Raw genomic sequence first — 14,562 nt, 5'->3', positions numbered from 1 at the left:
AAAAGGTATTTAATGGATGCAGGGGTGAGACCATTTAAGAAAGTCCGTGCCCTTTCAATGAACCAGATATGTTTTCATCATTGAAAGCTTTCGGTTGTTTATGAGAGGAACAATTTCAGAGTGCCTTGCGAGTTTACAAAGGTTTAGCATGTCACCATTTTCTATTCCCGAAAGCCAAGTGCATTCTGAGCCCTGCAGCCTTGGATGTAATGCTGATAGACAGCTTGCTCCCCGTCCCGCCCCCCCCCCCCTCCTCTGCCCCTAAACAGTCCCTCCTGAGCAGCGAGGAAACTGTGAATGTCCTGGCCTGTTATGAGATAGAAGTTGTTGGGTGGGTGTCAACAACACTCAGAGTGATGTAACATGCGGTACGGCTGCTGTTTGCATTATGTTTAAAAGCGTGAACATACTGACTGTGCATGTGTCTGCAGCTCAGATCAGACAGAGAAGGGGAAAAGGGGGAAATACAACACAGCCCCAATCTTGGAGTGTAACCAAAAGCCACAAAAGTAGGTCTGGATTCAGCTTCCCTGAAACTTCTAGCAGAACAGAGGGCCTATTCAAACCATTTTCCTTGGTACCAGTCTGAATGGGCATAAAATGAGATCACTCCCTTTTTGCCATCACAGAAATGCAAGGAAATAAATAACCTAAACAGAAACTAAGCTGTTTTCCCCTCTTCATGTGTCTTGTAGTTGGATTGAAGTTCTGTCTTATATATATGAAGGTGCAGCTAAAACTTATTGGGTTGAAGCAGATGCGGCCTCATTTTTTCCAGGTGAAGTTATTACTTTTCGGAAGTGAAGGGACTGGAAATATTTCAGTCAACACAGTAAGAGCGGAAGAATAATTTCACACGGTGACTCCACTTTGACCCTTTTCACACGCCTTCCTTCTGTCGCTCCTGTTTTTGAAATGTCTTTCCGACTAGAGGACAGTCTGTTCAGCATTCAGACTCTCTGAAAACATTAGACTGAAGTCATACCTGCACTTTAGAGACAGAAACGACAACAGATGAAGCCTCACTAACACATTTTCCTGATTAAACTCACAAGACAGGTGCTCGCTAAAAACCGCGATTGACTTCCAGGTGTTCAGCTAATGATGAAAGAATATAAATCATTTCATCTCCCTCATGCAGACAACAAATATGGCCCACAAATGCTTGCAATAAATGGCAAACAGATATGTTTGTGAATAGACAAACCACATAAACCATGTCATTAAAGCTATAAACACATCTACAATGCATACTGTACATTCAGTGTCATGGTACGGCAGATACTTGAGAGGGCACTTTATGGTTTAGTATGTTAACTTTACAACTACAATGTATTAAATAGGTTCCCGTCCAAATGCATGGCAAGGTGTCAATTATTCAGCGTGTTTATTTCAGCCCCATTTGAGAGGTTGAACTAGGTTTTGAATGTCTTATGCAAATTAGGACCAGTAAAAGATGACAGAATGAACTTTAGCTTCTTTCTTTTTTTTACTGAATTGATGTATTTTTGAGACTTGTAAGCTTCTGAAGCTTAGATAACCGAAACAATGTGCCCAAAACATGCTAACATTACAGGTGAACTATTGGGGCTGGCTATCTTTTCAGCATCAACATTAAATCACATGCTTTAACATGCTCATGGAAGAACATCTATTATGTCCTTTTTTTTGTAAAAAATTGGCCTAACTTCGGAAATTCAGTTACCATTTGAGTCACAACATTTGCTTTCGTAAAAAATGTCACAATTTTCATCAGGAAATAAGGCCATTAGTGGATGTTCACTCACAGATACTGCTTGCCACAAACTGCACAAACAAAAGGATATATTAGTATGTGATTGATGGTAACATAATGATGTTATATCTTATTTTTGCAAGTTTAATTTTGTAAATGATTGATTCTGATACACAATCAAAAGGTGTGTCAGCGTTATCTCTTACAATTTATCATTACAGGCTCTCAGTGTTTATTTTGAATTTAGCCTATAGTTTGAATTGCATTGTTTAAGTACGTTGTCTCTACGCTCTGAACCTGTACGACAGACATTTTCCATCGAGGTCAAAAGCTAATTTTTAACATACTTGTGAAATGAAGTCTGCTTAAACAGCTCCAGAAGTTCAGGAAAGATTTCACATTTGCATTATTTCAGTTAGACAATTCATGTGGAACAAACTGACCCTTTGCATAAACACAAATATATTCATGTCACTTCACAAGGTCTCTGCAGCTCTAGCTCTTCTTCGTCTTTCCGTTAGCAAACAACCAAGACACACTAGAGACATTTCCATCCAAATGTCTAATGTATGTTTACTTCTTTCCAAGTTATCTACTTCCATGCCCAGAAAGTCAAACTCAAGCAAACCATGAAGTGAAGTACATTTTAATATACAATGTGTCTTAACATTTGAACGAGATCCAGAAGGAAACACTTCAACAACCTGACTGATCACTTATAAGAACATCATTAGCAACCAAATTAGGTGTTAATCTCCCTTTGTCTCCTTGGAAAACCCCAGAACTGGAAACCAAATTCATGAATTCATTTTACACTACATGTGAACCAAATTAATGCTTTTTTTTTGGACTCAGTGAAGGCTGTTGTTCTCTGGGAAATACTTACTTTCGGTTAAGGGAATCAAACCCAGATGTGAGTCTGGCTCATCACAGTGGATGGGAGCCCTTCCAGGAAAATAACTGATCACCAAACTGGATATTTCTTATACTTTGGTCCTTCTGTATCAGTGTGATGCCCTGTCTTAAACAGAGCTTCAACTACTGCAGTTTATTAAGTTAACAGATGTTTGATTGCCATGACCAACAGGGGTGTGAACATGTAAAGACTGCAAACAAACTGAGCTCCTGTGACACTACTACCCAGTTCCCTCTATTCTGCTTTTTAAGTGTGAGGTTTTTCTGCTAATTATAAGCAGTCATTGATATTTGAAGAACAGCTCTTTACTTGTTGGAGGTCCATTACATAATGTCAAGAGCTTTTGTAGACAGAAAGACGACTTTAAGTGTTTAAAAACAAATGCACTTCTTCTTATTATATATATATGGATATAGACTTATTAAGAGTATTTCCTAAAGAGAATTAAGCTAAACCAGTTAGTGTTATGCACGTCTTAAGTTATTTGTTGGACCAGCCAGCAATAAAAGCGTGGATCTCTTTAGCCATTATTTACAAGAAAACCACCAATAATAATAATGTGCCATATATCAATGGTTTGGTTTGAATGGAAAAGGAAAAGGAAGAAGCAAAAAACCCATTGGTCTTATTTAAAGCCTCTAATATTTAGCTGATTAGGGTCATATAATGGCAAAAACAGTAATAACGATATGGACTATATCTATTAATAAAAGGTTAAGGTTTAAATAAATGTGCCTTACTGCCCTCAAACTGTCTTGTAGGAAATACTGCATACATTAAGACCAGCCTTTGCAATATATCACCCTAAATGAAACACAAATGCCAAAACCTGCCTGAGATACAAACAACCTGCCAATTAATCACAAGCTGTTAAGAGGTACAGCAAGTCAAGGCAGGTCTTAAAAAAATAAACCCTTCAGAAAATAAATTACACACAACCAATCACGTCTCATTTTGATGTTTAAAAGGCGGTATGAGTTGCCCATTGATGAGTTTCACTGACAGGGGGATGAATGAATGTTAATAACAATTGTGCTTACACAAGTTCCCCTGTAACTCCTTCCAGAGTCCATGAGCACATACTGTTCTGCTGAATAGTAGAAAAGCTATTTGGACAAGGGTTTGGATGTTAAACGTATCCGTTAGGCTATAAAACCAGCTGGTAATCCCAGAATATAAAAAAGGGGCTCTATGGTAGCTTTATTATAATGGCAAAAAAAACTAAAGCTGAGTCTCAGAAGATGATGGAGGCGCGAAAACTACTTTTCCCCTTGGATTAGTGAAGGTTAAAGTGGCCATACATGTAAGTTGTTGTTGCTGCTGGTGTGTGTGTGTGTGTGTGTGTGTGTGTCTGTGTCTGTGTGTGTGTGAGAGTGTGAAACGTTTGCAGGTATGATGATTTCCCCCCTGACTTAACTCATTAAATGTTAGTCCTGAGCTCTGTGTTGTTTCTCCACTGGGGTTAAACACACTGAATAACAATTGTAAGTGTGATCACCTTATTTTGGAAACACGGTTGACGCTTAGAAACTCCCCTCGCATGATGTTGTGAACCGCAGTGTTAGCATTGCATATTTCAAACAAGTAAAGGGTTTCAACTCCTTTATGTAACCAAAACTATTTATTGCATATCTGAACTTTCCTTTCACTTTAAATACTCTGTGAGCTAAAATGATGTACAACATAACCAACATTATTCTAAAGCGCCTTTTAAAGCTGTTCAACCGAGAAAGTAGTCCCCTAGGGAGTGTGTGGGTACGGCCTCGTCACAATCTTGAATCATGTAGAAGATTATTTGCTGGAAACTCATTAGGTTGTAAAAGGCGCACTTCCAAAAACGTCTACCCCAACACTCAGCCACGTGGCATTCGGTAACGTTACTGCTTTCCTTCCGTCTTAACAAACCACAGCTAGTGCCTTGTTAGTGGTTTCTGTCATCAGCAACAAGAGGTCGTATGAGGCTGAGAGTAGTGGGAGTACAATAGTTACTCTGGGAAATACAAAGCATAAACTGATAATTCACTTTTACAAAAAATACATTTCATAAAAACAGGACTTTTTCTTTTTTGAAAAGGTAAAGGCTGTATAAAACAGGAGCAGTATAAGAGTACCTCTCTGAAAATGTGTGCCTAAATGGATTCTTGGTAGGTTCTTTGCCTCTAACTCGGTTGCTTTGCTGTAAGTCATGGAGGAAATTGTCTTGTAGAATATGTATTTTGTACTATAAAACCAAGTATTTCAATTTAGTATACTCAATCATTTCAGACACAAGAAACCCAAAAATAAATGTGTAGCTTTAAAGGGCAAGGAAGATGTTCTGTCTCTCTAACGCTGTTCTTAAATGTAGCCTGAGGGTAACACAGTCTCTTTTTCAGTCAGGAGGAACTAATGTCTCCATGGTTGCAGTTGCAGCTTGTGCTCTTGAAAAACACATCCCATTAAGGGCTGCTGGGTTTTGGAAGTGGGCTCGTGACCAGCTGGTCACTGGTCTTCATTTTTAAGCTTTAAACTGGCTGAAAACATGTGGGCAGACATCTTTACGCTTCCGTTCCAGCTACTGTTGACATATCTCTAGGAGGGCTGCTCCACTGCACCAGTAGAGATGAGAGATCAAAGAATGTGGTTGTTGGACAGTCCTTGAATATGGCATTTGTCACTGTACTGTATATTCAAAGGAGGGCACGACTTGAAGGGAACATGTGTGAAAAACAAACTTGTCCTCACATGAACAGATGTGTCTGTGAAGCACTGAACTCCTTCATACAGTCGCAGTGGAAGTGGGCAAACTGTAGTTGATGTTGTGGCACAGGAGTAGTTTAATATGGGTTTAGGTTGGCACATTCCTTCCTATTCATTCCGCTTTATTTTGGTTGTAAAATAGTTACTGAGGTGTACACAAGTGAAACAAACCTCATTTATATATTCAGGTCACAGTTTGTCCTCACTGTGCGGCCACATGCAACATTCACGTAGCCAAAGTAAATGGAACATCAAAACCAAAGACTATTGAAGAGAGTCTTAAAAGGGTTTGAGCTCAAATGCTAGTTCTGTTGCACACAATGTGCAGAGAGAGCAACTTTCTAGAACACCTCTGATTTGATCTGTCTAATCAGCATATATTTGGCTGCTTCTCCTCTATAAGCTCACATTCTCCCATGTAATTGTTGACGGATTAACAGAATACCTGGTGGCTGAATATTTGAAGAATATTCGAAGAATTGTTAAAGCGAGACCTGCCTGAACTGAAGCTGAAGTGTAGGACGATGCTTTTAGTCTGACCTTCTTTCCTCCATCCAGTTCATGTTGAGTGGGAAAAATGCAACCCCTGTCAGTGATAGTAGGTTTTAAAGGCCTACAGTTCACCACCCTCATAGCAGAGAGGCCAATGACAGGCATCTAGTGTCCAGACAGTGGCGAGACACAGCATTGCCTTGTCGGGCGAAGCTCTCAGAAAGTCATTGTGTTCGGGCCACAACTATGATGACCATTTCTGCTGCAAGCTAAATGGTCATCAAGCTCAAGACAACAGCGAGTGTGTAAAGGCCACTGGTAATGACATGCTAAATATCAAATGCCTTAAAGTGCAAAATGTTCCTAATATGTCCAACAAATCCTAAAAAGGCTTAGTTGGAAAAAGAGACATATGCAACACTTTTCAGACAGTTTTCAGTCTCTACACAAGTGGTATTGGCTGGGTGTTTTCCTCTTTAACCGAAAGTGACTCACTGTGGTATTCCAAAGCATTCCTCTGTTGCCCTTCATGTCCTGAATGCCTTTTTCGGAGACTGTTAAATGCAATGTTTTTATCCAATTATATGGAATTTATTGTTTTTATATGTTTTTACTTTCTCTGTGCATCATGTGTCCCTGTTTTCCTGCTAGTAGTAGGGCAAGTTGATATGAAACCCTGCAGTAAGCATCTGACTTCACTTAATGAACCAAAGATTAAATGTAATTCATTCCAAGGGGGAGTTTTATTCTCAAACAGAACAGAGGGGGTAAGTTTTCTCAAGCCCTGAATTATATGACCATTTTTAGTCTTTCCAAGTTCTGAAGCACTACCAAGCATAGTAAAAGTATTACTTCATAGATTTAACAGAAATTCAAGGTACTGGGGACTATAGTAACATGCGCTCCCATAAAAGTACCACTCTGAATCATGTAACTGAATAATTACTGTATGTGATGTAATGAAGCAGAGTCTTTAACCATTTTTGCATCTCCTTAAGTAAAATCCTATTTTGAATACAAGTAAGTCCTTGTGGGCTGTTTGATGTATCTGTCTGGCAATATGTTGATAGCAGTAGTTTAAGAAAGCTGTAATTCAGCGGCTATATGAATCTGAACTGCGGTGACAAACTCACAAATGTGACTTCAAGGGTCTGGTGATACACCCTGAGCGTCTACCTCTGGGACATAAAATATGCCACCCATTCATTGCTGTGATTAAGTTACAGCTAAGGAAGATGACCTTTGAAAGAAATGCAGCCCCATAAATGCCAGCAGGAAAAGATCAACAAATAAATATAATTTATACGATGTCAACTATCCCGTCACAGTAAAAACAATATTCCTAGAGCTTGAAATGCCCTTCCAATTAACATAATGAGCTCACCATATGCTAACGTGCACTACATTTGAACCCTATGATTGCGTAATATCGTCCTTAAGTGCTCTTGGTTTTATAACATGTTTTTGCAGCAAAAGTAAATTCAACATGGTGTATAACTCCACAGAGTGGAACTAAGGTAAAAGGAAAAACTACGCAGCCTCTCAGGTGACAGGATGCCATGTACACGTTTTATGAAGGAGTCTGTAGCCTCTTTCTCTGCTGCCTCACTCCTGATTATGTTCTCAGGTTTCCAGTGATCCATTGGAACGCTAACTGTAAGCGAAACCGTTGACAGCCTGTAACACTGAGTGACAACTCAGATAGATGGGGCACCAAAGGTTGGCTGGATTTGCACAGGCACTAATTTTATCCATGGAAGACCACAGATAGAAGGTACGTAGCACGAGAGTGCACCTGTGTTAGCATCTTTGTAGTCAATAAAGTGAGCATGCATGAGTGTGTAAAGCAGGTCAGCTCTCCGTCCTCTCACCTCTCGAAACTGTGTTGACTGCAGCTGTGCAGAAGAGAGCTTGTAATGTTTTTTATTGATGTATAGCAGATCACAAACTGCCCTCCACTGGGACTGAGCCGGTGGAGAGTGGCAGCCTCAGCTGCTCTATGAGACCATCCTCGGGGCATCTCAAAGTAGGCCTTTGGGTACGTTTCCATTGGGTAAGAGAAGGTGCAGCTGTGGTGGACGTTAAAGTGTTTTTCCTTGGCATCATTAACTCCCATGTGCTTTTTACACACAAACAAATACATGTCGTGTTGAGAGTTGCATGCACATACTGTTCACTTTAACAGGAACCATGCAAGCTGAAGAAGTTGCATAAAGTTAAGGTTAATATTTACAGATCTTTGCCTTTTAGCTTGCCAGAGGTAAAGGAAGTATCTTAACGATAACTTGCTCTTCCGTAAAGGAAACTTCCTCTTTTAATGAGATCACTTGTTTCTGTGTTTGATTACCATCAAGTTGAACTGTCTGCAAAGCATGATGCACAGCTGAATGTATTCTGTCGGCACAGCGTAAATGGAAAATTCACATGTCAGCTGCTACAGGGGCTGAATCCCACCACAACATCTGTTTTATAGCATCTCTGAGTCAAAATGTTTTCAGACTTGCCAACGTGTTGCCATAGTCACCTTCTACACGTAAAGCATAATAATCTCGGATCCCAGACATCCAGGCTAACTGCTCTAACCTACAGTAAGCTGATAGAACCTGAGAAGCCGTAAAGCAGCAAAGGGCAATTGATAAACTGGATCCGGTTCTTCAGTTTGTGAAGGTATTTGGGGAGTTGCCACAAGAGAGGTCGTGTGGCCTAAGCCCCGGACTTGGTTCACTTTCTGGTCATTTATAAGCCATCATTAGCTGATGGTACATCCTCAACACCTGCTGTCCCTCCCTCCTGAGTTAAGTTACAAAGGGATCCATCATAAATCTAATCACATTAGATAGAAAAATTCACAGTCTCCACACTAACCCTGCCTGGCAGGTTAAGCCTGTCATCTATTTGGCTTACACTTTAAGCACAACATAGTCCCCCAGGTACTGATTCATCAAAACGTCAAACATGGAAACCTTGAGCTCCCCACGACATATATCTCCCCCACCTGACACAAACTGCTCTTAACTGTAACTCCAACTGACCCAGCTGCCGGGGTGCGTGTTGGAGCAACGTGTACGGCAGAGCACCTCTTTTATGAGGCTGCTGTGCTGCATCGTATGGGATAGTCTATTTAGGTCTAGGCTTCTGGCATGGACTCTAAGTAGCCGCTTAAGGACCAAATTTAGTTGAATGAAGCTCTGCTGGGAAAACGTATCACTAGGGGCCGGGGGTCAATCTGTTCGCCCTTTATGGTGTTTTTTTAATTATATATTGCAATATTAGGAGCCTAGGGAGGAAGATTGAAGACACAGGAGAGAATGTTCTGGAGGGATTTGATCCAAGGGGTTCAGTTTCCAGAAAAAAGAGGAACTATCTTTTAAAACAAAGAGAAAATAAATTACCAAGCTCCATCCTGAATGGATGTGGAATTTATTTTTGGACATGCATGGAGAAGTTTTCCCAAAAATGTGGTTTTCAGTAGCTGGGGGAAAAGGAAAAAAAAACCCATGAGTGACTCCCAATAGGAAAGTCGAGCAACTCCCAAATATTTCCAGCTGATTTCTAGTGGATATGCTTATTGCATATGGTTAATAATTGATATTGATGACAGTCATTCTTCTCATGCTACATACAGTATTTAATCTTAAGACAAATAAAAGTGCAAAATAGATTCCAGTAGATGGTGTTTGGATGCCGTGCCTGACGTGCTTTTAATGCTCAAAGGTAACACACTGGTCTCTTTGTTTCAAAACTAATGGTTCCTTGCTCTGGTATTTATTTGTAGATCTAGGAGCTTAATCATGATCCCCTAATATAAAACATAAGTACTGCAGACTTGACTTTCCATCTGGATTAATAACATTACATTTTCCTGTATTTCAGCAGTATTAAATCCTGCAAAACGCTTTATTTTCTTGTATTTTAAACTACTGTGCTGTATAAGAATAATTTGAACTTTTGTAAGTACCATCTATTGATGTCATCTCACACTCTGGTGAAAGAGTCAATGGCATGAACAGACCTACTTTACCTTTCAAATAACTGAAATAAAGTACATTAAAATACACAAATGTCTACATTTTTGTCTGATAATGTTAAACAAAAACACGTATGATCTGACTTTGTGACATCGTGAGATAAAAACAAGGTCATTTATTATGTGGCTTAGCTTGATTTGCATGTTTTGGTTTTTACTTATTGAAGGCTATGGATTGCCACTTAGATACATGTCCAATGAATACATTACTTAATATAAGAAAGCACATTGCTATTTTAGAAGTAGATGAATAAAAAAAGTCTGAGGTCTGAAGAATGCAACTTCAGAGGACAAATAACTAACTGTTTCCTTCACAGTCAACATTATTCTGTGGCTTGGATCCCAAGAAATCTACTGAATGAAGTAGATTAGAGTACAATACTATCAGCAAGTGTACAATGTAATTCAATGGTCCTTCAATAAAAATACCCTGCAATCATTTTTATTTACACCGTTGTGTCCACACCCTTTTATAAAACAGTAGCTGAAGAGATCAAGTTCAACAGGCTTGTCTTTCACTCAGTAGCGTCAATGAGTCCATAAACAACTTGTGGCGATAAACAAAAAGGAAAATGTTGGTCCCAGTCAATCAAGCCTCTGCTTCTTGTTCAAAGGAGGAAAAACAAATGAATTATGTTGTCTTGGACTTGTTATAAATACAGTATACCAGGGACAGACTGTCCTTGTTATTTACTTTCAAACCCTTGTAAAGCTGTGCACCGATTTCACAAGTACCATCATTTGTCTTTTTATCAAATGCTCATGATTCTCATAATCAGAGCTTCTTTTAGAGCCCCGTGAAAGCAGCTCAATCGTCGATTCCCACCTTTCTCTTCTACTGCTGACGTCTGATGGGTGAGAAAGGAACATCTAGAAGGCGATAATAGGCTCTGGACAGGGGTCATGGAACCCTTTGGAGCCACAAGCAGCTGTCTTGCTTATGCATCCATCTTTTGGACCCCGTTGGGTCGGCTGCGTTGACAACAAAGAGGACAAGAGTGACATCGATCTTGTGCAGACAGGTGTCCGATAACCTGACGCTGATGGTGACGGTAAAGATGATGGTTGCATAGCGAGTGTCTTTTCACTTTCTGGCCAAATATTATCTTTTATAGGGTGAGAAAGCTGGACCCGAAGGGAGGTACCAAAATGAACTGCAGATTAAACCCCAAAATACATACGGTCGTAAACAGGTGTGACAGAGTGTTTTAGGATTCATAACCTTCCTGTAAAATCCTATTTATCACTTTATTATTTTCAATTAGTGGAAAATGCAAGCTCTGCTTTGCCTAAGAACAGAAGTATTTATTTATTTTGAAGTATTTGCACTTAATGCTCCTTTGTAATTGTATTCCATGTATTGAATAAAGGCAATTGTAGAGTTATTAGTTATGAAATGTAACTTATAACTTTACAATGTACACATAAGAAAACATATGAGTATATAAATACAATACATTGATAAAAATCTATCTAATGTGAGAGAGCTAACATGAATATCTACTTTTGTCAAAAGAACATTTTCTGATAATACTTTTTTCTGTAGTAAGATTTATAATGCAGGATTTTTTTATTGTTGTATTGCACTTCTACTCCGAAAACGTATCCGACCTAAAATCTGAGCTTTTTATTTTCAGGAAATAAGCAGTATTTCCTAAAAATATTAAATTCAAAGCATGCATTTCAACTGTTCTTTTGAAGTTGACCTTCAGATCCCAGTGTTCGGTGGAAAAGCTGTTAAACGGCCAATGTTTCAATGCCAGTGCCAGGGTTTTATATCGTACAAAGTGGGTCGACACAGAACTTGGAACTCATGTGGGATTTGACACAGACTCATTCTGCTGAGTCATATTGAATAAAGCCATGCAGGCAGAGAGGATTTACCAGCATGGAGTGGAAACAATTTGGTTATTTGATGATAGCCAAAAAGAGTGTTCATCAATAGAACAATCAAAGCTTTGTTTTAAAGAGTATTTTGCTTAAATTGAGTGCATTTAACATGCATTACACGTTGATTCCGCCAACGAAAGCAATATTAAGAGGATTTTGGCTCTTCACAATGATAACCGCAACCAGATGGGACTTTTTAACGCAACAGGACTGGCAAAGAGTGGCCTAACAACTGCCTGTTTGTATCTGCCAAAATGTCTTGCTCACCAAAACTACCTCTGAGATTCAAACGTTTTACAAAAACACATGCCTATGCAATAGAATATCATAATTACTTTGTAAGTATATTTGAAAAGAGCTCCAACATCCATCTCAACCAAAATCTAAACATCCTGAGTGTTTATTTGCACAGTAATTATCCTCCCCAATAATGGAATATGAATATTGGCAGGGTCATTCCAGTAAATGTGTTTTAAAGTTTCATTCACAATTCAATCCTTAGAAAGCGCGTACTTTCCTAAAAAGGCAATGGTTACATGTGACTCACATGTGTCCTCCACAGTCTATCAGCCATGGGGGATTTAAGGTGCAGTAATTACTTAGAAGTAATGATAAAGCTCTGTGTGTTCAGGCATGTCAGCAAGGAGACGGACAGCTCCAACAGGTGGGAAGGATATAAAGTAGGAGGGAGTATGAACCCTTTTATCCCAGCACAGAGGGAGAAAGTGGTGTCAGAGGGATCGCCCAAAATAACCTGCCTGGTGTCTGGACAGTGGCGATATGATGGGGGGCTAACAGGCGAGAGATGGATGGGAAGGGGCCACAGGGTAAAATGTAGATGCTTAAGCAGGGGCCATCTCAGGACTGACTTTCAGTAGACAGTCTCAAGGTTAAAAATTGGCAAGGAACAGTTTTTGAATACGGTTTATACTGCACGAGGCAATGCAATTGAAATGTAGAATGATTAAATGTAAAAGGTTGAGACTTAAAAAAGAACAATCTATTATATATGAATTGTTTACATTATGGTAACTAAAACTGGGCAACTGGATCACACAAGATGCAACTTTGGGAATCCTTTTTCGAAGACATTGGATTATTGGTAAGGGATTTCTGAAAGATTTGCCTCTAGTTTAATGTTCATCCAGTTTAGCAGGTTTGCACTCACATTTACCACTTAAATGGTTACATTCTTAATCCCTAATTGGTCCCAGAGCGGGTACATACACAAAAAGTACATCTGAAGATGATGGGAATGTCCTTTTTTATATTTAAGTATTTTAATTGTACATTTATATTAACACATTTGTAATTCAAAGTTTAATCTGTAAAACATTTCAAACTGAGCTTGGACCAAATGATGGCTTTAGATAAAGGTATTGTGTTGAAGTCTCCTTGGCTGTAGTGTTTTTTTTTTTTTAGCTTTATGGCCTTTCAAACTAAGCAACACTTCTTTTATAGGCACTTGTTTTTCGAGAAAGTAAAGCACTTAGTTATGTGAGAGATCCTTATCTCCGACCTGATATATGTATGAAAATACAAACACGCCACTTCCTGCTTAATCTCCCTTTCATCTCCCTCCGCTCTTTGCTTCTGAGTTACACTTTGCCTACTGTAGCAGACTTCTTTTACTGTGTCATTTTCCAGCTCATCTAATTTTGAATTAATCAAATGAGTATATCTGTGGCAATTGCAAGATGTATCGATGGAATCCGCAAACAAAGCCATGTATGAGCAATCCATTTACAATGCAAATACACACTTCAGTGGTTTTCTACACACAGATGTATGAGACATTTCCTCGACATCTACTTGTAGGTGCGTGTAAAAAGCAAGGGTATAGCATTAGAATACATTGTGCTACTTATGGTCAAATAACTGACATACACAGAAATCTATTTGGTATAAAAAACATTACTTAGGTTAAAAGTACACTCTGTAGACTCTCCCATCCCCATGCAGACGAGCAAATAATCGTAAAGCCACACGAGCCTCACATTGAGCTTCTGTAAATTCGGTACAGAATACTTTCTTATTGCAGCTTTTTAGAATATTAACACCCTATAAATGTCATCTAGTCTACATTAAGATTTAAAGCAATAATTAAAGGATCAAAGGTCCAAATACCAGAGGATGTCTTCGCTTGAAGTCCAGAAATCCCAAAGTATGTGTTTTTTAGACAGTGACTTGACTATGTCTAGACAGAAATGGAAAAGTACTAATTTTTCCAAATCATACCATATATGTTGATGCACTTACAGTAAACGTGCATGACACATTTTTTGTTTCACGGATGCATAGAGATAGAGATCAGAGAAGAGTCCCTGCGATAGACTCGGTTTGCTTCTGTTTATGTTGTGCAGACATAATCATTGTTTTTTTGGGTAGCACATTCCAAGGGGAGGAAAACGAGTGTACACAGAAACCACATGAACTTTAACCTAGACTTTAATGAATGTAGATCGTATTGATAATGAAATCAAGCTAAGAAAACCAGAAGATAAGAGATCCTAGAATTGAGTCCTATACTGAGAGACAGCATTCCTGACTTTAACACAAACTATTTATCACAGTCTCATCAAGCTTTCCCTAAATGAATGGAATATTATTAAAGATTTGTTATACAGCAACGCCTCACTCCAAACTCTTTTACAACGCAGGCTTCAATTTCTAGGCAGCTTTTCAATCATTTATCGATGATATTCATCTGTAAATTCACACTTTCATGGCCAACTAATAGACAAGTGTTAGTATTTTTTGCCC

This window comes from Eleginops maclovinus, chromosome 3, assembly GCF_036324505.1.
Source record: "Eleginops maclovinus isolate JMC-PN-2008 ecotype Puerto Natales chromosome 3, JC_Emac_rtc_rv5, whole genome shotgun sequence".
Taxonomy (NCBI): Eukaryota; Metazoa; Chordata; class Actinopteri; order Perciformes; family Eleginopidae; genus Eleginops; species Eleginops maclovinus.
Note: the sequence above shows the minus strand (reverse complement) of the source record.